Source organism: Vicugna pacos, chromosome 2 (genome assembly GCF_048564905.1).
Source record: "Vicugna pacos chromosome 2, VicPac4, whole genome shotgun sequence".
NCBI classification, from domain to species: Eukaryota; Metazoa; Chordata; class Mammalia; order Artiodactyla; family Camelidae; genus Vicugna; species Vicugna pacos.
Window position 1 is genome coordinate 80,893,410 of NC_132988.1, and position 26,845 is coordinate 80,920,254.

Genomic DNA, 26,845 nt, shown 5'->3' on the forward strand with positions numbered 1-26,845 from the left:
AGTTATAACAAATGCACCATTCGGTGAGGGGTTTTTGATAGTGGAGGAGACTGTGCATACATGGGGCAAGGCAGAGGGCCTAGGGGTACAGAAGGTATATGAGAACTCTCTGTACCTCCCACTTAAATTTGCTATAAAGCTAAAGAACTGCTCTAAATATAAACTACTTTGACAGAGAGGGGAGGGGGTCAAATTAATTTACCTTACCTTCTTCTTTAACAAATGAGGAAACACTGTTTTTAAAAACTACCCTCACTGACTGCGAATTAAGTTTCCTGCCAGGATGCAGAACATGCAATTATTACAGAATATACTGTCATCTTAGCAACAGTAGCAATCTTATCAAATGCTAAAAGAATTAGCAGCTTTAACTGTTAATATAAAGCTAAATGCAACAGTTGAGTGCGGTATCCTAAGATTTCTTTTGATATTTATGTTCATACTCTTTGGTATCTCAAAGGTGATATGCGAAGTGACTAAAAGTTTGAAATGGGTCATGGGTTGGCTGACAAACTAAAGTGACTGCCAGTAGAAAGGACAAGAAAAAACAGCAACCAATGAAAAAAGCCACCGCCAAGTAGAGGTCCTCTGCTTATCCAAGTCTATCCTTTGGCAGGACCAAGAGGGAGGAAAACGATTTTCTTACAGGGCCAGAATCAAGAATACCAAGAATCAAACAGCTATCAACCTACACAGGAAAGAAACACTGCAAAGAAAGAAGAACTGCAACCAGTAGTTATAATTCTCGTGTCAACCCAACTTCTTTCAAGAACCTTTTCCCAAAGAATCTTTCCAAAGCGGTAACACTAGCATAAAAGGCCAGTTATTCTATTAATACAGATTAAAAGGAGCACTGAGAAAAGTTCAATTTTCTACAAAAAGTCATCAGAACAAACACTGCTAAGTGGGAAAACAAAAAGCTTTTCAAACTCAGGCGCCCAAACGCTAGGACTGTGCAAATCCAGTGAAGGACCAGCTCCCGGCTAGAACTATGTGGACAAATCGCCTCCCTCAGGAAACTAGCAAGCTAACTAAGCCCAGAACTGAGTGGAAGGAGGAACGAGCTGGCATCAGGGGCTGTAGAACAACTCCAATGAGCGGCTGCGTGTTTTGAAAAAGGCTGCAGTTCTGGTGTCACACCGGGAGGCACTCTCCGATCCGGTCTCCACCCCCGCGGATGGTCCACCTGGTGCGCGGCGCGGGCTGCAAACCCCCGGCACCAGCAGGTCCGACTCGCAGCGAGCCCCGCGGACCGGCCAGTCCCGACGGGCAACGAGCCTCTAGGGCGGGCCAGTGCGGGACGGGCGGCTAACCCTCCGGACCCGCAGCATGCCCCCAGAGCCAGCGGTCCCGGAGGGGCGGCCGCCCCCCGGCAGGCTGCGAGTCCCGCGCCGCAGGGCCCCGAGTCACAGGCCGCGGGTCTCGGGGGTGTCCCGCCGCCCTCCCCGGACCCCGAGCCCATGCCAGCCGTACCGCGCTGCTCATTCCCGGGACCCCGCGAAGCACCTGCCGGCCCCTCTCTTCTTCGAAAGACCGAGAGGGGCCGCCGGCGAGGCTGACAGAGCCAGAGGCTGGGGGTCCCCTCGGAGAACGCAACCCCGTTCCCCACGCCGAAGGGGGCGACGGAAACCGTGCAGCGGTTTAATGGGCCCAAACGCTCTCAGCTGCGGAGTTTGGGTCACTCCCCGCAAGCCTGGAGTTTCCCCGCGCACAGGCGCGAGCCCGGGAGGCGCTACGATTTGGGGCTGCGGCGACGGGAGACTTGGCGTGAGCGGACCGCACCGCACAAAGGAAGAGGGGAGTGAGGGGGGACGAGCGTCCGGTTACCTCAGTCCGCGGCTCGTTCCTCCACTCGGTTCCTCCCGGCTTCAACACGGCTGCAGCCGGGCTATCAGCTTCCCGCAGCCCGGAGCCGCGCCGCACCAGCCCCGCACGAGCACCCGACGGACGCGCGCTCCGCTGCGCGGCCTCGCCGAGCCCAGCCGGCGTCTGGCGTCCTCTCGCCTCCGCCCCCGAAGCGGCGGCCTCAGGGAAGGGGCGAGGAGCGCGTGCCCGCGCCTGCGCACAGCACCCTGGGAAGAGAGGTTTCGAATTACCTTCTCCTGGGGCCCGCCCCCGCCCCCACGCGCTCGCCCGGCCGGCTCCCTGTGGGCGGTGGGAGTTTTCACCCCACGATGGGTGTTACCCTGCCCGGTACTGCAGACCAACGCCTTGCGGACGCTCTCAGAACACATTTTTAGATAGGTCACAGCATAAATACCTCTGGAGTCAACTGTTTCTTTACTTCCTTGGCAGTAGAGTAAATCTCCTCCTGCTCATGATGAGGGTTTTTAGGGTCTAAGTATTAAAAAAAAAAAAAAAAAAAAAAGGGAAAAAGGGCTTCGGCTTTTATTCCTGTCACTTTCTCCACGTGCTCTGCAAAGGCTATACAAAACAGCTGGTGTTTATAAATACATGCCCACAGATTGTAAGCCTAAGGAAGCAGTTGATTGACCTAAGCGCTCACTGCTGAAATCCGTTGCAAGGAAAAATTCTGAAATAAGCTAATTTTTCAATAAAGTCAATGAAATGTAGGAGGGAGGAGTTTGAGAGAGCAAAGAAAGCAAATTTGGAAGAAGGATATTCACCTAAATGTGTTTTTTGTTAGAGTAACCTCAAGCTTTCACAATCCAAGGAATCTATTTCAGAATAAACTCAACCGTAGGTACATTTATAAATATTAAACACGTATGTTTGTATTGATTTTGTTAGAAATAAGCTTTTTTTTTTTTTTAACAATAGCATCTTATGTAAAAACCCCAAGAGGACAATTTGAAATTCACTTCTAGGAGAAAAAGTCACTTTTCCTTTTTTAAATGGCAGAAGTAGAAATACGTATTAATACTTCAGAACATTTCTCTGCAGAACATTATATTTTGCAAATTAAATGCAAACACCCTTAGAAAAATAGTACAAGACCAGCTAAAGTGTGCACTCAGAAGAAAACTTGTAAAATTTGTGTGGAAGTATAATGTAATACTACATATTTAGTAAGACCATGTTCTAATAGAATTTTTTAATAATCTGAACTTTTCTTTTTAATTGCATGTTCAGTGTCTCCTATAAAATGCTTATAGAACAGGACTGCTCTTTTTCTCTGCTAATTGATATACCCAAAGCAGACTATTTGTAGTTACTAACTGCATAAAAAAATACACAATATTTTAATCTTGTTACCGTTTTTTCAAGAATATTTAGTGAGCACCTACTATATGCCAGACCCTGAGCTAGGAACTGGGAAATACACGGTGAACAAAACTGAATAGTCCCTGACCTTGTGGAGACTTAGATCCAGTGGAGGAGACAGAGAAATAAACAGATAATGAGAAATAAAAAGGTACACAAAAGGTGGCAGGAGGAGTGGGGACCATATAAAGTATACCAATCTAGAGCTTTTTTTGGGAGAGGGGATTCAGACAAAAATTCTGAAAATTGCTTGAAATTCTCAAACCACATAACAATAAACTGGGGAGAAAAGTCCTTCCCCAAAATGTGATGTATCAACAACAATACCCTCAATTACTTTTTAAAAATATCTATCTTACAAAGCAAGATACACCTTGATAGGGTTCAGAACATGCTACCCCAAGTATGGCACCTTGGCATACCAAATACCTTAAACTGAAGAAATTTGAGAAAACAGCAGAAGCAGGAAGGTCACTCTACCTTCCCCCCTCACTTTTCTTCCCCAAAACAGGTCATAAAACTCCCATATAAAAGATATCCTTCCTATACCAGGAGAAAAGAAGACATTCTTATTGCCAGAGATGGAGTTTAGGGCTAAGAAGTCTATATAAACAACCTTGTTAAACTAATCTTATCTTCCTAGTTACTTCTTTACCATTTACTAACCCTAGCCCAGACCACATTGGTCAATTCTTCACAAATACATTGTTTTTTTGTCTGAAAGGTGTAAAAGCTTACTGCTCTGGTCACCTTGGGTATTCATTCTCTTTAATGTACTGAAGTCTCTGATGTACATGTAAAAATTCAATAAAATTTGTATGCCTTTATCCTGTTAATCTGTCTTTGCTTAATTTTCAGGCATAGACAGAGACCCTAGGAGGGTTCAGGAAACTTCTTCCTCAGCTACAACCTCAACTGAAAGAAAAGAACACACATTTCATAAATATGACAAAAATACCTTCTTAGTTTTTATTCATTCCTCCCTAGCTTCACTTGAGAACAAGACTAGTCATAATAAGTAAGGACCTTTTGTTAGAGGCTCCTTCCCTTCCCTAAAGTTCCATAAATCAAAACTGGAAAGGATCTGATATCTGTTGGCTCACTGTTGTACTTTGGTCCAAATAAATTGCAATGTTTAACCTCAATTGACATTTGTATTTTAAGTCTTTATCTCTAATCCTGAAATAAAAGGCTTTCTAATCCCCAGAAGCATTTTCACATGTGGCCTGCAGAGGAATTTGGAAAGATTAATGAAGAGGACCATTTTATTTTCATTTGTAGTGGAGGCGAAGCTTTCAGAGAGCAATTCCCTGGACAGCTGCGTAACTATGAAAAATTCCTTAAAGAGTCTGAACACCCCCAGCAAGACCACCCCTCCTGTCCAGGTCAGAGTCACTGGTGTGCAGTTAACCTTTCTTCCCACATCTCAACTTCTATTTTCTCACCTTCCCCCGCAGCCTTTACTGTGGTGCTTCAGCTCCCATAACAGCAATCACTTCCTGCCTTTGGCCCCACCGTACTCTGGATGGCTGCATTTTCTGGCCTCAGCCTAGCGGCCTATCTTAAGCTATTTCAGTAAATTTTTGACAGTCCTTCCATCCATTATCCTTGCCATTAATCTGACACAAGTATCTCTGAACCTTGGCTGACCTCTTTTTCATTCTCCTCTCTGTAATATTTGAATTTCCCTGATTTCTCCCTGGGCCTTCATGATCGCTGTGCCTTCTCCCTCTTTGCCTGGTTCACTCTCTCCTACTCACCATCCAATATCAGCCTAGATACCGTTTTTCGTCAGGAAGTCTCTCCTGGTGACAGCTCCCCTCCTCTCTATTCTGGATTAGTGCTTCCTATCTGTACTCACATTACAACCTATTTCTGCCCCTCAGGTGAGCATTTTCATTAGATATCTGTTCTTTCATTTGTCTGGAAGCTTCTTAAATAGAAAGTAGGAGCACAGACTTGATATAGAGTAGCTGTTTAACATACCAGAGAAATAAATAAAAGCATATCAACTTTGTGCAATAAAGGACTCACCAAATATTTTCTGTAAAGAAATTAGTTTAAGCTTGTGGACCTTAAGGTCTCCATTGCAACTCTTCAACTCTGCTTCTTAAAGCATGATGGCTAATTCTCACTGGTGGCTCCAGAATATTTATATAGCAGAGAATTTGAGTAAAATTTGAATGGAAACAGTGGGGGTGCAGCTTTGGCTATAAGACATTACTTGAAGATATGGTTACAAAGCAGGTACACTGTTCTTATTTAGAGTGATTTATATTTATTTTGGGTAGTTTGGGGGTGGGTCAGTAGATGGAGCTAAAACAGAAGGCATCTTTGGTATAGTCACTGCCAGTGAAATTTGTTTCTTTTGAAAATTACCATCAGTGGTGAGTTTTTAACATGTAGAAAGTGGCCCAGTGATACAAATGTAATTGTGTTTCAATTCCAATATTATTCCAAATGTATGGTCTCTATGAAAAGTACTTCTTTCATTCAGATATAGATGTCAATTACATTAGCTTTCTGATATCTTCACATTCTCATAAAGAAATCTACCTCTGAAAGGTTTTTTTTTCCATTAAAATAAATGCAGCATGGCAGATATTTGTAGCTGCTTAAACAGTATCTTCTTGCAGTACAGTCTTCATGAATAAAAAGAATCCCAGTGTTTTTGGGGAGATGACTAAGTTCTCAGCTAACAGATCATTTGTCAGGTTCCCTGACGGACGAAGTTCTGTTCATAAGGTATAAGCACACGTGTTGCATGGGACTTTGGGGATGGCTGCTTAAAGAGAACTGATTTAGCTCTACCAAATATTTCGCTCTTTCTTCTTTCTTCCTGGAAGTAACAGCTTGAGTTTTAGCAACCACCTTGGACTATGAGGCTCTTTGAGGGTGAAAGTCATCTACAGGATGGTGGAAGAATGACAGAAAGAGCCTAAGTCCCTGATGACCACTGAACTAAACCTCCAGAACAGTCCCACTACAGGCCTTTCAGGGTTGGAAGTTCCAGCTATAAAAAGGATGATATTTGTATGTGATAAACAAAATGTAGCTGCTTCCAAATTCTGGAACTGGCACAGTGGCCTGCCCAGGCTTGCAGGCTTTCTTTCCTACTTTAATTAGCAATTTAGGACTGGGGTCCTTGCACGGGGTCAGTGGAGAAGGAGTTACAGCAGTCAGGAGCTGTGAAGAGATCAGCAGATGAAAACCATTGATGGAAAGAGAGAAACCAGGGCGGACCAATCAGGCGGGGTATGTGGATTTACTTCCCTCGGCCTGGATCATTTTGCACAGAAGCTTTAAGACAATATTTTGAGGTTATCATGTTACAGCCTTGTGATGATGATGTCATTCTTTTCCCTCAACGGTTGCTGACTGTAATGCAGCCACAGTCTAGAACTCATGCACCCCAAATCCTTGCACGGATGGTGCTGAAAGCTTAAATTTTCAGATCCTCTTTGTAAGTGATTCTCCTTGGGAGTTTATAAGCCATATTGAAAAAGAGAAATTGTTATAACTGCATTTCTTTTTCAAGGAAGCAGAACCAAAAGAAGAGCCTCCAGCCAATTTCCTCAGAGGCAAAATTGGATTATTAGAACAGAATAGCCTGTTGTTCAGCCTGTCTGGGAAGTTTCAGTTGCTACTTTCATCATCAGCTGAGACTTGAGTCACGGAAGTCCAGAGCGTGATTGGATATGTGCCTACCTGGATGGAGGTACCACAGAAAGACCCTGCTTTATGCTCACAGCTGTTGAGCAGAAAACAGATGAGGCCAAAGAGTGCACAGGACAGAAGACATATGATCACCTGTGCTGCATTGGCAAGCAGTCATTTATTTACATATCAGTCAAGAATTTTTAGACTTTACTCAGAATGTTGTCCTTAAACATGGAATACCATTTTTCTTTAGAGAAAGAAACATCCATCTTACCTGCCTCTCCTCGGTGTGAACCCTTTCCTCAAGCTCTACCAAATGTTTCGCTTCTCTCTCCTCTCAAGGACCCCACTGGCAGGCTGCTGGCAGAAAACTCAGAGTACAATCAAGGAATCATTTGAGGCAAATGGAATAAAAGTGTGGACAGTTTCTAGGAAACACTTAAAAAAAGTCTAAATGTAGTACTCCTGAGTTAGTAAGGGAGCAATTGCCAGAAACTGGAGAGGAGAGAAAGCTGTGTGGAGAGGTCTGTTGATTATAATAAAGCCTTGTTACCATTAGGCACATGAAAAAATGCTCAATGCTAATTGTCAGAGAAATGCAAATCAAAACTACAAGGAGGTATCACCCCACACCAGTCAGAATGGCAGTCATTAAAAAGTCTAAAAATAATAAATGCTGGAGAGGGCGTAGAGAAAAGAGAACCCTCCAACACTGTTGGTGGGAATGTAGTTTGGTGTAGCCACTATGGAAAACAGTATGGAGATTTCTTTAAAAATTAAAAATAGAGTTACTATATGCCCACTCCTGGGCATATATCCAGACAATATGCTAATCTGAAAAGATATATACACCCCAATGCTCATAGAGGCACTATTTACAATAGCCAAGACATGGAAACAACCTAAATATCCATTAACAGATGAATGGACAAAGAAGATGTGTTGTATAAATATAATGGAATACTACTCAGCCATAAAACAGAATGAAATAATGCCATTTGCAGCAACACGGATGGACCTGGAGATTATCATACTAAATGAAGTAAGCCAGAAAGAGAAAGAAAAATACCGTATGATATCACTTACTTGTGGAATCTTTAAGAAAGGACAAAAATGAACTTACTTACAAAATAGAAATAGGACCACAGACATAGAAAACAAACTATGGTTACTAGGGCAGGGAAATGAGGTGGTTGGAGAGAGAAATTGGAGTTTGAGGTTTGCAGGTACTAACTACTATATACAGAATAGGTAAACAACAAGGTCCTACTGTATGGCACAGGGAACTACATTCAATATCTTGTAATAAACCATAATGGAAAAGAATATGAAAAGAGACTATATATATGTATAACTGAATCACTTTGCTGTAACCAGAAACTAACACTGGAAATCAACTATACTTCAATTAAAAAAAATATATAAAATAAAGCCTTGGTAAAGGAAAGCAGCTCACTTGTGGCACCCTCCAGGATGGGAGCTAGGGTAGAGATACCCCAGTCTCCTTCTCCTTCTCTTTGACTTCACATGACACCCCCTGACAAAGGCAGCTGCTGGAAGCCAGAGGACAAGGAAGTCTGTGAATTTTATCCCTAAAGGTCAGCTTTTCTGGCACAAAGCCGGACAGAGAAGGGTGAAGAGGGATGAAGAGAGACAACTGGAAGATAGTCAGCCACCTACTATGACATTTTTGCTCATGCTGGGTTTATCACCTAGAATGCCCTCATTTTCAACTATCGTATAATCCTCTGGTCTGGTCTGGGATTCAAGTGTGTGACCTACTTTTAAATAGGGAAATGCCTCTCTCTTCAGTTAGCATTTTCAGTTCTATCAGCCATACTGACAATTATATACATCCTTTATTGCAGCCTAAATGCTTCAAATGTATATAAATATTCTGTTATATTGTAACCTCTGTGGACCAGAATTAATGAGTTACACTTTTCAATCTCCCATAGCACCTAACAGAGTGTTTAGCACAGACCAGTTGAAACAAACTATAATCTTCTTGATTCCCTTCCTCTTTTTATCCCCACCCCCTACCTGCTTCAGAGGATGCTTATACCTTCATATTATTTTGTGGGCACTCAAGGGGAAAAAATCACTTAAAATCAGCTTTAGAAAGCACAAGAAATCTAGATGTGTCTGTAGGGCTATTCCTGAAGTTGGATAGTGGGGCATGCAGATCAAACATACACATCCATCAGCAGACACCTGCAACTCTATCCATTTTTTTTTTTTTCTGTCTGCCTCATTAACCCAAAAGTCAGGGGAGGCTAGACGTGCTGGGAAGTTCGTTGTCTCCAATCTCCCCCTGAGCAGCTCTCAAACAGTGACTGAAGGGAGTTAGTGACTAAAAATCAAGCAACTTCACCTATCTGATGGGGAGCAACTCTGAGGTATCTTCTACAGGGTTTCCCAGAATTTCCCTGGGGATTGAGCCCAGCTGCCCACAGGGGGAGCTGCATGATAATTCATCCTTAATTAGCTTCCTTCCCTTTCTCCCTCTCCCTCTCTGTAGCTGCTTCTTGGAATCACTTCCCAAGTGAAATACTGACTTAAATTCTTCAAGTTTACTTCTAAGGTAGAATGTTGTGATATCAACAATGACATCCAGCCCACTTGTGGCAGGAATGAATATACAAGGATGTGCTTTGCTTGATATAACTTCTCTGTCCTGATACTTTCCTCTTCCTTTGCTTTCTTGTTACTAAACCTGTTTTTGACCTACCTGAGAAAAATTACAGAGACATTTTTAAAACTAAAAATAAATGGTAGTGTTATTTTAACTTATTATAAAAGTAACATTATTTATTGTTGAAAAAAATGAGACAATAAAAATGACACCACTATTCTAAGATAGCAACTGTTAATATCTTGCTGTGTATTCTTTTGGAACATTTTCTCTTTTTTTAAACAACAAAAGTTTATTATCTCATAGTTCTAGAGTTTAGAAGTCCAAAATCGAGGGAAGGCCATGCTCCTTCTAAAGGCTCTGGGTAGGATCCTTCTTGCCCTTTCCTAAGTACTGATAATGGCCATCAATCCTTGGTGTTCTCGGCTTGCAGCTGCACCACTCAATCTCTGCCTCTTTCATCACGTGGCATTCTTCTTGTGCGTGTCTCTCTCCACATGGCTTTTCCCTCTTGTTATAAAGTCATCAATCATTGGATTAGGGTCCACTCTAATGGCTTCATTTTAATTTGATTACATCTGCAGAGACCCTATTTCCAAATAAAGTCATATTCATCTCTTTTGAGGGGATTGAGGGGATACAATTCAGCCCATAACGCCACATTGTAATTGTGCTTCTTCAGAATTTCTATGGGCTGATGCCCATGGTCACCAAGTGTATCATTGCTAATATTCTGAGGTGTGGAGCAAAATCCAGGGATTTAATCTCTTTGACAGGTGGCCCTAGGATACTCTTTCTGTCACATCACTCTCTGCTGCCATTGTTGGAACTTTTCTTTACATGAATTAATTTTTAACTGCTTTTCTCCCCCACCTAATAATATATGCTAAATCACTTGCCAAGTCAAAAATATTTATATTTAACAACATTTAAAAATGATTGCAGAGTTGGGGGCGGGTATGGCTCAGTGATAGAGTGCCCCCTTAGCATGCACGAGGTCCTGAGTTCAATCCCCAGTACCTCCATTACAATAATTAAATAAACATAATTACCTTCCCCACCAAGTCAAAATAAAACAAAAAAATTTTTGTAAATGATTGCAGACTGTTTCATTGTGTCGACTTACTACTACTGTTCCTTTAATCCAGCTTTCATTTTTAGCTATTTTGAGTTTTTCTGCTTTCAAAAAAAAATTAATAGGTTGTATAACTTGTAGCTAAATCACGAAGGTATTTCCCGCAAAGTGGAACTGCTACATCAGAGGGCACATAAATTCAAAAGATTTCTGACATCTTACCTAAGTGGCTCCTACCAGCGATGTACGAGATTATTTATTTCCTGACAACTTTATCACCTCTGTTTTCTTTTCGAAGCCCTTACCAATAATTTTATTTCTCTGATTAATAATAAGGATGAACTCATTGGTCATTCTTTTCTCTTTTTTATGATCTGCCTTGTTTCTGTTCATAAGGACAGTTGTAGGAAGACACTGCAGTTGTAATACTAGCCGGAGGTTATGATCTCATTGCTTTTTGTCACTCGGTTGGTTAGTCTTCCTCCAAGAACAATTTATGCCTACACCATAGCCAGCCTATAGAAGATAATCAGTATTTTCCACCTCTTTTTTTATTGTTTAATTTATTAAAAAAATTTTAAAGTGCTTATTTCAAGCTAAATGAATCTTTTAGAAGCACTCCACAATGCATTCTTTGTTATTATTTAGATGTTGCATAAATTACCCAAAACACAGGCAAGCCAACAATTTACCACAAGCACATTCAGCTCTTGGAAGGATCACTAGATTTGGAGTGGGATGTGTTCTGGGTCCATATTGTGGATGTAGAGAGATGTTTAAGTATTTGATCTGCTAAATGAAGAAAATGTAAAAATATTCTTGCGTCATCCTTTGAGATGAATTGAGTAAGTAATACCTTTGGAGGGGGGAAAGCATGGTTTTTATAATTTAATTATCATGATCTCTAACTATAGCAAATCAAGTATTACAAATTATGCTCTATACTTCATGTTGTTATTTAAATATGATTTCCTTAATGGAATATAGAGATGTGTGATAAAATACAGAGTCTCTCTCTTTAGACTTTTCAAACCCTACCAACTCTTCATGTAACCCCAGGGGAAAGCCAGACCCATTCAATCACTTGGCACCAGAATTAGGCCCAAATTTGTCTTTGGGATAGGCACAGTTGTAGGAAGCGAAGGCACCACAGTAATAGCTGTAAAACGCTTGGACTCCCTCTGCTGGACTATCCTGGTTAAGGAGCAGTAGTGAAGGAAGTATTCTCCCTCCAAGGTGGAAGAAATGGAAAAGAAGGGGAAAAAAATGGCTCTCTCTAAAAGTTAGCTTTGACACTATGTTAAAAGAAAAGTTTAAAACAACACTAGTCTTCTAGGGTTTCATGGAAAAGTCGTTACTCTTCCTTCTACTTTAGGAATATTTGCCTTATAGTATGAAAAGCATGAACTTGATTCGTTAATTGACATCTTATGGGAGCAGTCTGAGGGAAGAGCATAACATCGTTTTAGACCATTGATGACTGAAAATATATTTATAGAGTAGACTTATTCATTATGTGACTTTTGGAAAATCATTTGACTTCTCTGTACTGTCTCCCTCTAATTTTAAAGTGAACATGACAGTAATAGTGCCAAACTCTGACAATGAGAGGGTAAATGAGAAGGTGACAGATGTGAAACAAACTTCCAAAGTGCCACATATCCTGGTGGTTGAAATCCTAGAACTGACTGTTAGCCATGTTCCCAGAAAAACAGCGTGGGTCCCAGGTTCTGTGTCAGGCCCTGGTGACACAGTGATGAGTAAAGCGTGCCCACCACCCTTCCAGAACTCACTGTTTAACAGCCTACCAGGGAAGACACTACAATAACACAAACAATAACAATAGCACACAGCAAATCCTGTAAAAGAACATATTGGAAGGTTATGGAGACACATAATTTTCCAGACGATCAGGAAAGACTTTGAAGAAAAGTTGTCTTTGAGTTGGGATTAGAATGATGAGATACTTGCCAATATATATTTCTTACTTAAAATTTTTGTTTACTTAGCTGTTCTCAATAGGAATTTTCTTCCAAAATTGTTTTTAAAAAACATAAGTAGGAGAACAGAAAGTTAGCCTAGTTCTAGTTTGTTTCATTGGAAGGCTTAATAAACGACATACTGATGCAAGCATTGGTTAAATAAATCACTGGACTGAGATAGTTATATCAGCATGGGAATAAGGAAAATACTGGCTGATGTACAGGGAGACATTAATGTAGTGATAGATTATAAGTTATATGTTTATCATTTATATCCTACTTCTGATAGGCTTGATAGCTTTTAGTTGGTATATTAAAGATAATAACACAAATTTAACATTAGTAATGATAAGGAGTTCTGTTTTTGCTCTCCCTTCAGGAAAGAAAAACTGTATCCTGTAGTTTTTAGGTCCTTGGAGGCTAAGCATTATATCTTATATTTCATGCATTTAGCCTTTAGTAATTTCTTTTTTTATAGCTGTTTATTTTTTAACTTTTTAAAATTGATTTATAATAATTTTACAATGTTGTGTCAAATTCCAATGTAGAGCACAATTTTTCAGTTATACATGAACATATATATATTCATTGTCACATTTTTTTCTCTGTGAGCTACCATAAGATCTTGTATATATTTCCCTATGCTGTACAGTATAATCTTGTTTATCTATTCTACAATTTTGAAATCCAGTCTATTCCTTCCCACCCTCCACCCCCAATAATTTCTTAATAAGCATGTTTTTAGAGCAGGAAAAATATTATATCTGTGCCTACATTAGGTAAGAAGAAAGGTCTTGAATCAATAACCTAATTATATGCCTTAGGGAACTAGAAAATGAAGAGAAAATTAAACTGAAAGCAAGCAAAGGGAAGGAAATAATAACCGACTGGAATTATACGAAATAGAGAATATAAAAACAAAAGAGAAAATCAAAGAAACCTACATTTGTTTTTTTGAAAAAGATCAACAAAATGACAAAGCTTTTGTAAGACTGACCAAAAACAAAAGAAGGAAAACTCAAATTACTAAAATCAGAAAAGAAAGTATAGCCATTACTACCAACCATACAGAAATTAGAAAAACATTATAAGGGAATATTATGAAAATTATATGCCAATTATAGGTCTAGATAACTTATGTGAAATGGACAGATTCCTAGATTTGTCCCAACTTCCCAACTGATTCTATGAAGCTAGTATTACTCTGCTACCAAAAAGACATCATAATAAAAGAAAACTATAGGCCAATTTCCTTTATGAATATAGTTGCAAAGATTCTCACCAAATACTAGTGAATTGAAGCCAGTATTATATTTAAAAAAAAATTGTACACCATGACCAAGTGGGATTTTTGTCTCAGGAATGTAAGGATAATTCAACATATAAAAATCAATTAATTTTATATACCATATTAAAGAACAAAGGGGAAAAATTATCTCAATAGATGCAGAAAAAGTACTTGAAAAAATCTAATTGCCGTTTCATAATAAAAACATACAACCAACTAGATATAGAAGAGAATTTCCTCATCCTGACAAAGACTGTCTATGAAAAACCACTTAACAGTGAGAGACTAACAGATTTCCCCTAATATCAGGAACAAGGATGTGCCCTCTTGCCACTTCTATTCAACATTCTACTGGAGGTTTATCCAGGGCAATTAGCCAAGAAAGAGAAATGAAAGACATCCAAACTGGAAAGGAAGAAGTAAAAATTGGTCCATTTACAGATAACGTAATTTTGTATATGGAAAAACCTAAGGAGTACACATACACACAAAGTATTAGAGCTAATAAATGATTTCAGCAAGTTTCCAAGATACAAGATCAATACACAAAAATCAGTTGTATTTCTAAACACTAGAATGAACAATCCAAAAACAAAATTAAGAAAATAATTTCATTTAAAATAGCATCAAAGAAGATACATTTATAAAACTTGTACACTAAGAGCTATAAAACACATGGAAAGAAATGAAAGAGGACCTAAATAAATGGAAAAATGTCTCATGTAGAAATTGACAAGCCGATTCTAAAGTTCATATGGAAATGCAAGGCACACAGAATAGCTAAAATCATCTTCAAAAAAAGAACAAAGTTGGAGGATTCACATTTCCCAATTTTAAAATTTACCATAAAACTATAATAATAATAGTAATCAAGACAGTGTGGTACTGGCAGAGGATAAACACAGTGGATATTCACATGCAAAAGAATGAATTTGGACGCCTATCTCGTACTACACACAAAAATTAACTCAAAATAGATCAAAGATCTAAATGTAAAAATAAAAACTATAAAACTCTTAGAAAATCTAGGCATAAATCTTTGTGGCTTTGGATTAGACAATGGTTTTTAGCTACAACAACAAAAGCACAAGTAATAAAAGGCAAAGTTATAAAAACTGGGCTTCCCCAACAATAAACATTTTTGTACTTCAAAGGATACCATCAAGAAAGTGAAAAGACAACTCACAGAATGGGAGAAAACATTTCTAAAAAATATGTTTGATTAGGAACTTGTATCAAAAATGTATAAAGAATATTTACATCCCTACCATAAAAAGACAACCCAATTTTAAAATGGGCAAAGGACTTGAATAAACATTTCTCCAAAGATATACAAATGGCCAAAAAGCATATGAAAAAATGCCTAACACCATTAGTCATTAGCAAAATTGCTAATCAAACCTACAATGAGATACCACTTCATACATACAGTGACGGTTGTAATAAAAATGATAAACAATAACAAGTGTTGACATGGATGTAGAGAATGGGAAACTTCACACATTGCTAATGGGAATGCAAAATGGTGCAACCACCTTTAAAAACAGTTTGGCAATTCCTCAAAAAACTTAAAAGTTGACTTATCACATGCCACAGCTATTCCACTCCAGGTTATTTACCCAAGAGAATTGAAACCTTATGTCCATACAAAAACTTTTATATAAATACTCATAACAGCATTATTTGTAATAGCCCCAAGCTGGAAACAACTAGAATGTCCATCAACTGTGAATAAACACAATGTGGTATGTCCATACAAGAAATATTATTTAGTCATAAAAAGAAATGAAGTACTGATAAAGGCAACAAATGGATAAATCTTGGGAATAGTATGGTAAATGAATGAAATCAGATGCAAAAGGCCACATTTCCTATGATTCCATTTAAATGCAGTGGTCAGAACAACAAATCTATATAGCTCAAAAATAGATTAGTGGTTGTCAGGGAGTGGAGAATGACTGGGAATTATATAGTGGTGATGGTTGCACAATTATGTGAAAATACTCAAAACCACCAGATTACGTACTTAGAAAAAGAATCATAGCCTTAACAATGTTTTAAAACTTTGGAGGTAGCTAAAAATACCTAACACTTTATAACACCAACTATTGTTAACGTTCAAAATCCATTGCTGATGTTAAATCATTTAGTCCTTATTATAAGCCTATGACATAGTACTAGTACTATCTCCACTTTTTCGAGGAGGAATCCTGAACTCAGAGAGGTCAAAGAACTTGCCTAAGGTTATACAATTAAGAAGGGGACAGAGCTAAGATTCAAACCCAAGCAGTCTGACGTGGAAGTCCCTTCAACCAGTACTTGTGGTTATTTGGCTTGTCATTGTGACTATGCAACAAAGTTCCAAAGGAACTGATAAACAGGAAATAATTTTATAAAAAATAATTCATGGTGACAAAAATTATTGTGCCTTCTAGAGGATATTGGAAAACTTAATTTTTTTGAACAGGAGAATAAAGCAAATTTTTATATTAATTATCCTGGGTTAAGAAAGGCCCTTTCTTGGCATTTACACTTCAGAGATCACTGGCAGCATGCAAATTCAGAAACTTCTGTATTAATTCTCATTGAAGTGTGTGTGTTTTCTTAAATCCTTGAGTTCTGTTTGCAGCACTCAGTAGAATTAGAAATATTCACTCCATTTTAAAGTGGAAGCTGGGAAAAACAGGATGGGGCATTTGGCTCTGATAGTTAACAAGGGCTGAGTTTCTTTTAATGCTGCCAACTCAAGCAGACTCAGTGAGGCTTGTGCTGCAAGCTGCTGTTAACAGTGGGTTTCAGTTCATCCTGGCGGGTCTGGCTAAGGTCCACTTTGTCTCTGCACAGAGGGGAGCACTTCAGAGCAAGTGAGGGCTCATTCTCTGCCATGCCAAGCTTAATCTGCTGTATGTTCATTATTAAGAATCCCGAAAAGAAGGTTGTCTTTTGTCCCAGAGATAGCTGTTTGGTTGAAAACGTCTACACCCAGTGTAGTCATTGATTATCTTGAAAACAGGAAAATCCTCATGTGAAGTCATTAACTGAAGGACATAGGCTTAGGGGCAGTGCCTAAGTGCTGGAGACAGCAATGACTGACTGTTTCCACTCTTGCCCACTAGAACCCACTGTTCACACAGTAGCAGGAATGAGAATGAGCCTAGAAAAAACTAAGATCACAATATTTTACTTTCCTAATGGCTTTCCAACGCAATTAAAGCCCAACGTTCTTCCAATGGCGTATAAAACCTTATAAAATCTAGCCTTGGTTGCATATCTGAGTCCATCTCCTACTTCTAGTTTCTTCCACAACAAATTGCAAAGAAAGAACTAGGGAACAACTACAAATTTGAAGAAACTTAAGAGACTTGTAAAGCACATGCAATGCGTGAATTCTGGTTGGATTCTGAACTGAACAAAACAACTGTAAAAAATTAGGAGGCAATTGGAGTAACCTGAACATAGATTGGATATTTGTATTAAGAACTGATAGTTTTTCAGATGTAATAATGGTATTGCAATTATGCTTTTTTTGAAAGATCTCTTATCTTTTAGCAATACATACTAAGATCCAAGTGAAATCATATGATACCTGGGATTTTCTTTAAAATAACCTAATGAGTTGAGGAAGAGTGTGGAAGTATAAATAAAACAAGACTGACTCTGACGAGATAGTTGCTGACATGGGATTTTTATTCTCTTCTCTCTGCTTTCCCTTAGACCCTTGACTCTTCTGCCCACTTGCCATTTCTATTAGTTATTTCCGAACCCGGGACACTATCATTGTTCTCTTTATTGATTCTGAAACTGTAAAAAACCCTATCGACTGGGACTACTGCATATTTCCACCTGATCGCTTTCACGTTCTCTTAAGTTACTCCCATCTTTTCCATTTTGGTTCTCCAACATTTACCCTTATTCTCAGGCCCCCAGATCCTGTGACTCCTCTACTCCAACAGAAGATGTGATCTGCTACTTCACCTTTGACAGCCTAGGTCTTCCTGCGTGAAATCTCTTGCTTCTTCTTTGCCTGCTAAAAACCTCTCTTTCACCATATTTTCTTGAAATTTACCATATTTACTTCTTGGATAAATTTTACTCTGGATCTCTTTTATTTGGTTGATCTTCAACTGTATGTATTATTCATCCATTTCAAACAAAATTCAGATAAGATCCAAACCCAGAATTCAAGGATAAGAAGTGCATGTTACAAAAGCTTTGTTATGTATACATGCATGTATCGAAGACCATAAAACCTTGTCTTTTCATAGCAGACATGGAGATAGTCACAAAACTGTTCCAAAAGAAGAAAACACTTGAATAATTCCATCTGGAGAAACTCAATAAGGGGAAAAAAATCAGTTTGCACAACGGGGAAGGATCCTATCAAGTGCTAACGAAAGATCTTATCACATGATCACCGAGGGAAAGTGCTGGAGCTGGAGAGAAATGCACCTATAAAGGTCCAGTGGTGTGAAGAAACTTGGTGAGTAGAGTAAGAGAAAGAAGGCAAGTTTGGCTGGAAGGTGGCGACAGAGTGGAAGAGAAGTCGGAGGAGGGGTTAGGTATGTAGCCAGGGGCTAAATCCTGTCTGGCTTTATAGGCCATTGTAAGGATTTTGTGTTTTAAGGGCAATGGAAACCATTAGGAAAGCAAAACATTATGATCTGATTTTTTTCCCTAGCCTTATTCTCCTGTTCATTACCATGCAGACAATGGATTGTAGTGAGGCAAGAATGGAAACAGGCCATCTTCCTGCTGCCTCCAGTACTTAGGCACTGCCTTACTCCTGTGTCCCTTAGTTCTGACTTCACATAATTTTCCTGTTCTCAAGAAAAACTTGAGTCATATAGAAGATTATAACATAAGGGAGTTAAGAATGCTTAAGCATATATATAAAATAGATAAACAACAAGGTCCTACTGTATAGCACAGGGAACTATATTCAGTATCTTATAATAACCTATAATTAAATAGAATATGAAAAGATATATATATATAACTGAATCACTATGCTGTACACCAGAAACTAACACATTATAAACTAACTATACTTCAAGTAAAAAATAAATATAGTGAAGTTTTCCCTGATTTTTAGAAACACGAGAAAAATACAACATAGTTCACACACAAAAATAGAATGCTGAACCGTATCTAACTGAAGTGGAAGAAAACCCAGAAGAGGCAAGAAAAGGTAAAATTAAAAGCAAATATTATGTCTCTTCCCATTAGTCCTTAATTTGGCTGGATCTCCTTTAATTTTTTTTAACACTTTTTATTGATTTATAATCATTTTAGAATGTTGTGTCAAATTCCAGTGTTCAGTACAATTTTTCAGTCATTCATGGACATATACACACTCATTGTCACATTTTTTTCTCTGTGATTTATCATAACATTTTGTGTATATTTCCCTGTGCTATACAGTGTAATATTGTTTATCTATTCTACAGTTTTGAAATCCCAGTCTATCCCTTCCCACCCTCTACCCCCCTGGTAACCACAAGTCTGTATTCTCTGTCCATGAGTCTATTTCTGTCCTGTATTTATGCTTTGTTTTTGTTTGTTTGTTTGTGTTTGTTTTTGTTTTTTAGATTCCACATATGAGCGCTCTCATATGGTATTTTTCTTTCTCTTTCTGGCTTACTTCACTTAGAATGACATTCTCTAGGAGCATCCATGTTGCTGCAAATGGCATTATGTTGTCGGTTTTTATGGCTGAGTAGTATTCCATTGTATAAATATACCACCTATTCTTTATCCAGTCACCTGTTGATGGACATTTAGGCTGTTTCCATGTTTTGGCTATTGTAAATAGTGCTGCTATGAACATTGGGGTGCAGGTGTCATCCTGAAGTAGATTTCCTTCTGGATACAAGCCCAGGAGTGGGATTCCTGGGTCATATGGTAAGTCCATTCCTAGTCTTTTGAGGAATCTCCACACTGTTTTCCATAGTGGCTGCACCAAACTGCATTCCCACCAGCAGTGTAGGAGGGTTCCCCTTTCTCCACAGCCTCTCCAGCATTTGTCATTTGTGGATTTTTGAAAGATGGCCATTCTGACTGGTGTGAGGTGATACCTCATTGTAGTTTGGATTTGCATTTCTCTGATAATTAGTGATATTGAGCATTTTTTCATGTCCTTTTCGATCATTTGTATGTCTTCCTTGGAGAATTGCTTGTTTAGGTCTTCTGCCCATTTTTGGATTGGGTTGTTTATTTTTTTTCTTATTGAGTCGTATGAGCTGCTTATATATTCTGGAGATCAAGCCTTTGTCGGTTTCACTTGCAAAAACTTTCTCCCACTCTGTAGGTTTTCTTCTTGTTTTACTTCTGGTTTCCTTTGCTGTGCAGAAGCTTGCAAGTTTCATTAGGTCCCATTTGTTTATTCTTGCTTTTATTTCTTCTAGGAGAAAATTTTTGAAATGTATGTCAGATAATGTTTTGCCTATGTTTTCCTCTAGGAGGTTTATTGTATCTTGTCTTATGTTTAAGTCTTTAATCCATTTTGAGTTGATTTTTGTATATGGTGTAAGGGAGTGTTCTAGCTTCATTGTTTTACATGCTGCTGTCCAGTTTTCCCAACACCATTTGCTGAAGAGACTGTCTTTATTCCATTGTATATTCTTGCCTCCTTTGGATCTCCTTTAATTAAGCTAGTTTCTTGTATAAGTCTTTTGAACAGCCCCATGTATTATAATTCTGAAGAGTTTCCTTGGCCCATTGGTGGTTGTAATAAAGTCCCATTCCCTACATTTTTAGATTCAAGCTCCCAATTGTACTTAGTATTATTAAGATGTTGCATTTGTATTCTTTTCTGGATCATAACCCAGTTTGTTGAAAAGCTAGCAAGATCTTTGATAAAATGGTATAGGGGTTGTGAGAAAGAATTGAAAGTCTTACGTTAAAACAGTATAGTTATGGTTTATAGGGCAAGAGAAAATCAAGGTTCTACAACTAGTGAAAAGTCAGAACGTTTAAAGATTGCTACTATGAGAACTTCTTTAATTTAAATAACATTTCAGTTAATATTAACAAATATTCACAGCATTCTATAGAAGCCAATTGTAGAAATGAATATTTGATAAATACATAAGTAGATTATAAATTAATTTTGACAATGGTTTATGCTTGTCATTATGAATTAATGAACAATAAACATATGATAAAATAATAATTAGAGAACTGTAAATATTTTGCAAGAGCATTTTGTTTAAAAACCAGTCATATTGACAAAGATTTAATGAAATGGTAATGCCTATTATTCATAAAGGTGTAGGAGAAAAGACACGCACTTTCAAACAGTGCTGATGAGAGTGTAAGCTGGGACAATCTTTTGGGAAGCATGTTAGCGTTCTCTGTCAAGTATTTAATGTGCCCATCCTTGATCCAACAATTCTACTTCTAGGACTTGCTCCTATAGAAGTACTTCTGTAGATACACAAAGACACATTAAAAAATAAAGATGTTTATTGCAGTATTGTTTGTAATAGTAGAAAAAACTGGAATCAGATTAAGTAACTTTCAAGACAAAGTTGGTTAAATAAGTAATGGAAAACAAGTATGATAGAATACTATGCAAGGACTAAAACAAATGAAGCAGATCCACACATAGTGACACGAAATTATGCCCACAATCTACTTTTGAACTGAAAAGGCAGTATCAGAATATGATCTTATGTTTGTAAAAAAGATAATGAGTGAGTATATATTTGGATTTGCAGAGACAACGGGACTTGCCAGTGAGGCCTACCATGGGATCCCTTTGTAAAATCGCAGCCACCGTCTTGCATTCCTTACCCTCCTTGACCTGTTCTACTTGTTTTTTCCAAAGCAATTAGCACTTTCTAATACACCATATAATTTAAATATTTATCATTTGTTGCCTTTCTCCCTCTAGAATGTAAAATTGAGAACAAAGATACGAGAACAAAGATATTAGTCTATTTTTTCATGGATTGTCCAAGAGTCTAGGTAAGACCTAGCTCGGCACTCAGCAGGCACTCAATAAGTATTTGTCGAATAATGTTAATGAATGGAAGGATTCCAGGGGAGTAAGATTAATCGGAGAGGGGGGTGTGCTTAATGCTTTATAAATGTTTTTATTGCTAGAATTTCTTATGATTATGTTTTACCTTTTGTACTTTAAATGTTGTGTATAACAGAATTACAAATCCTGTATTTAGTTTTCAAAAGTATGGTATCATTGGTCCTCCGAGTTATTCGAACCCTAGTTTTCACTTCCTAGGAAAATGAAGGATATGTTCATTATGAGTCGCAGCCACCATTAAGAACCTTGTCTGAGGCTAAACATGACTACAAAACCCATGCTGTGTAGAGGAAAAACTAGTTAAATTCTAGATGGCTTTATCCTGTATACATATCCGTTGATTCACATCTTTCTCCTTTGTTTGACCTTGTTTGAGTGCAAGGGTGAATCTTAATTTTAGATTCCTCTGGGCATAGCTCAAATCTCATCCCTTTCTTAAAATTTTCCTGCCTATCCATAAGTAATCTTACATTCTTTACACATGTACCCTGAACAGTGAGCACAAATTTTCCTGAGTAATCCAGATTTTAAAATCTTGGACCATTTTTCTTCTCATAAACTTCTCAAAATGTCCTGGCAGTTTCAGAATTTCAGTATCCAAGCTACATCTCCTAAATACCTCTGTAGTTCTGAGAGAGACACAAGCATACTTTATAAGTTTTAAAAACAGGAGGCAGCATGACACTTTGGAAAGAACGTAATCTCTGAAGTAAGACATCTGGTCTCCTCAACTCTGTCTTTTAACGGCATCACCTTGAGTAACCTCTCTGAGTATCTATTTTCTTTTCTGTAAACGTAGGGATTGTAAAACCTAATCTGAAGCAAAGTTGTGAGAATTTAATGAAATCATGTGTATAAATCACCTATTTCAGTGTCTAGCACGTAGAAGATGCTTAGTAAATGGCAGCTTTTACTATTTATCAAGAAACAGTAATATGTATAGCACTTTACTCCAGCTAGGATTCACTCAGTTCTTATTTCTCTGTACTGTTAACTTTTCCTATCCATGCGGTTTTTTCCCCCTTGAGGACCAGAATGTAAGCTGCTCATGGAAGCTTAAATTTTTTTATATTATTCATTGTGCCTCGAACAGTGATGGGCATACTAAATGATCAGCAATTAAATAAAGCAAAACAAGATGTTTAGCCTCTGAGTCTGGGCATCAAGAACTAATATTGAATGATTTAATATTAACAGTGTCTGTGGGACATCAACAAGTATATAGTTTTTTAACCAGAGTAATTATTAAACACCTGTTTATCCAGTGTCCAATATGTACCAAGCCCTGTTGTAGGTACAAGAGAGGAGTGAAAGCTGGAAAGAAGAAAAATTCCAAATACTGGTTAACACTATGAGATAAATTGTATCTATTTTTTTCTATTATTTTTGTTAGTGTAAATAGTCGCACTTTCATCCATTTGCTGCAGTTCTGTCATGTTTGGAATGAAGACCAATTTACTTGACATTGTATGTGCTTGGCATTAAAAACAGGGGAAGAATTCTATTTTCAAAAGGGGCATAGTTAACTGTTAGACTTTCTGCCAAAGCAATTTCCCCTCCCTTCCTCTAACCTCCCAAGGAGACAATTGGTTACATTCTCAGCAGATGCTGGCTCAGAGAGTGGGCAACAAGCCCCGCGTGGGCAGCCGGCTTGCTTAATTTTAAGCAGGATCTTTGTGCTTTTTATTATATTAATTAGTGTATTGGCAAAGTCAAATGGGATTTTTAAACCAGCAGGGGTTTTGCTGATCCCTTAATTTGCAGTTTGTGATGGCTCTTTTGTTTTTATTTTTGTTTAACGCTTCCACTCATTAAACACTTCAATCTAGTAACTCCCTGTAATGCTAGAGTCTGGGGGATGATGTATAAAGCCGGATGGTGGCTGTAGTGAGGGGGCAAAGTGCACTTTCTCTTTGGCACTGGTCTGAGAGTGGGTGGCTGCTCTGATTTTAGGCACCTAAGCACTTACCTACAGGAATGAGGTCTGAGAGAGACAGTGCCACATTGCATGTGCTTTACAGTGATGTGTAGAAAATTCTTCAACCTTTTATTCAGGTTTTAGGTTATGCAAGTAAAACTCACTGGATTTAGACATCCAGGGCTAGTGAAGAGAACACTGGGGGAAATGCATCAGGAAGGAATATATTTGTGGATTTGTGTAATTGTATGTTGAGGCAGAGTTTCCTGTTGCCCTTGAATTAACTACTTACCTTCTCGCCACTGTTTAAGGGCAAAGATGCTCCATATGTTTCTTTCTCTAATTCTATCAGACCCACCTCAGTTTAATGCTTCACTCTCAGATTCTGTATGAATCTCATTTCTTTGGCACCCCCAGTGCAGGCTTGATCCATGGCTTTGAGGGGGAAATGACACAGTCGCTGTTGCACCTCTCTGTCCAGCACCTGTAACATGGGGGAAATTGTTTACTACTTAAAAAATTTGTACTTGAAAATTCTAACTTTTTAAAAATAGAGGGCCTTGCTGCGGGGCAGAAATGCCGAGGAGTTGTTACTGAGGAGAATTTGAGACTTAAGAAGTGACGAAGTAGTGAGTAGATGCTTTATGGTTAATTTGATAGTATAATGAAACATCCCATTTTTAAAACAGATTTCTTTATTTTAAAACATTTTTTATTGATTTATAATCATTTTACAATGAAAACAGATTTCTAATATATTTTCTTAAATATATGTTGTTAAATTGCCAATTGGAATAGGTAAAGTTTACGTAAAAAGAGCATAACCAAATGAGTTCTTCTAAAATGAATGGCATTTTTACTTTTCAAAACTTACTCTTCTTTTTTAGGGATCCATTTGTAACTAACTGCTGAAGAGGTGATAAAATGAAATGGCAATCCTATTCTCCTCTCCCCACCATGAGACTATGGGAGTTGCATGGGAACCACTGGGACCCTAAAATAGATAAATGAATAGAGTCTTCAGAAAAAGAAAGATATGTATACAAAATAGGTAAACAACAAGGTCCTACTGTACAGCATAATGAACTGTATTCAATACCTTGTAATAACCTACAATGAAAAAGATTATGAAAAGGAATTTATATATGTATTAGCACATTGCCTGGTATATAGTAATACTAGAAGCAGGTAACTATAATTATTTCTTCAAAGACTGTCACTTTGTAAAAATAGGCCTCTGTCTTTTCAAGAAAGAAAGATACATCTCTTCCTTACATACAATGTGATTTCACTGAAAGTTCATAGACCATTAAACTGAATGAAAATCATAGGTTAGGAATCAGATCCAAGTTCCTATAAATGAGTAAAGAGGATAACGCTTTCCAAACTAAACTGCTGGGTGGAAAAAATTTACCTCATGTCATAGTATAGTGAAAAAAAGAACATAGTCTACCTGGGTTCAAATTTCAGCTTCACTACACTAGTAATGTGATATTGGGCAAGTTTCTTAACCTCTCTGTGCCTCAGTTTCTTCCATAATGAAGTAAATAAAAATACCTCAGAGTTGTTGAGATGATTCCCAGAGTGAACCCTCCTCCACTGTTGGTGGGAATGTAATTTGGTCTAGCCATTATGGAAAACAGTATGGAAAAAACTAAAAATAGACTTACATATGATCCAGCAATACCACTCCTGGGCATATATCCAGAGAAAACTCCAGTTCGAAAAGATATTGCACCCCAATGTTCACAGCAGCACTATTTGCAATAGCCAAGACATGGAAGCAACCTAAATGTCCATCAACAGATGACTGGATAAAGAAGTTGTGGTATGTGTGTATATATATATACATATATATATCAGCCATAAAAAGGAATGAAATAATGCCCTTTGAAGTAACATGGATAGACCTGGAGATTATTATACTAAGTGAAGTAAATTAGACAGAGAAAGACAAATATCATATGATATCACTTATTTGTGGAATTTAAAAAAGAGGACACAAATGAACTTATTCATAAAACAGAAACAGACTCATAAACATAGAAAATAAACTTTTGGTTACCAAAGGGGAAAGGAGTAGGGGAGGGATAAACTAGGAATTTGAGATTAGCAGCTACAAACTACTGTATACAGAATAGATAAACAACAAGGTCCTACTGTATAGCACAGGGAAATATATTCAATAGCTTATAATAACCTATAATGAAAAAGAACATGAAAAAGAGATGATTCCCAGAGTGAATATTCAAAAAGTGCTCAGCACAGTGCCTGGCATTTTGTAAAAGCTGTATAGGTATTTGTTTAATAAATATATATGACAGTTTTATTATTTCCTTATAACAAGTCTATATTTAGATTGTCACAATAACTTAGTAAGAAGAGAATTTCAGAAGAAATAGCTATAACATATACAAGGCCCACTTTTGCATTTTCACTATTTCCCCCATTTTCTTCTTTTTTTTCCCCAAAGGAATAGTTATTTTGATCCATTTAATTGTGGGAGAGGAGGGCTATAATTCAATCATTTATCTTTTTTAAGGTTTTTGGTGTGTGAACTTGTTTTGTTGGACACATTATTTTGTGTTCATCCTTAATGTTTTTTTTCGCCAGCATTTTTGGACTGAACCATAGGGGCATAGGAGAGTTACTGAAGAAGTGGCCTTGGAGGTATTTTTATTTATTCCTCTAGCTCAGATGACCAGAGGGACCAAAACAGAGTATGCTGGTTCCAAGATTGGTAGTGAGTCCCTGCCGCCCAAAACACTGGTATGCCTTTAAAACTGGAAGCTTTTCATTTTAGATGAGGCTGTAACTGATTTTTATTTTGTAGCAGGAAGCTTTTATTCTTTTTTTTTCCTGGTAGAAATTATGTAGTTTTATTTCTTTTAAACATTAAAAAAAAATTTCCTAAGACACAAAATCATCGATCTGAAATGTAGATTCTGAGCACAAAGCAGTTCAGTTCACCTAAAAAATAAAGAAAAAAAATTCCCATCACCTGTCTCAGTAGGGTAT

The 26,845-nt window shown here is 37.9% G+C and overlaps 1 protein-coding gene across 9 annotated transcripts in view; it reads right to left on the bottom strand.

The window, feature by feature from the left end:
• KLHL8 (kelch like family member 8) overlaps positions 1 to 2,011 on the bottom strand; it is a 64,454-nt gene extending 62,443 nt beyond the window's left edge. For all 9 annotated transcript variants that reach the window (XR_012061235.1, XR_012061231.1, XR_012061228.1 and 6 more), the window contains exon 1: positions 1,828 to 2,011. The gene's annotated coding sequence lies outside the window, so the exon portion shown is untranslated. The remainder of the gene's footprint in view (positions 1 to 1,827) is intronic.
• Positions 2,012 to 26,845: the final 24,834 nt, after the last annotated feature.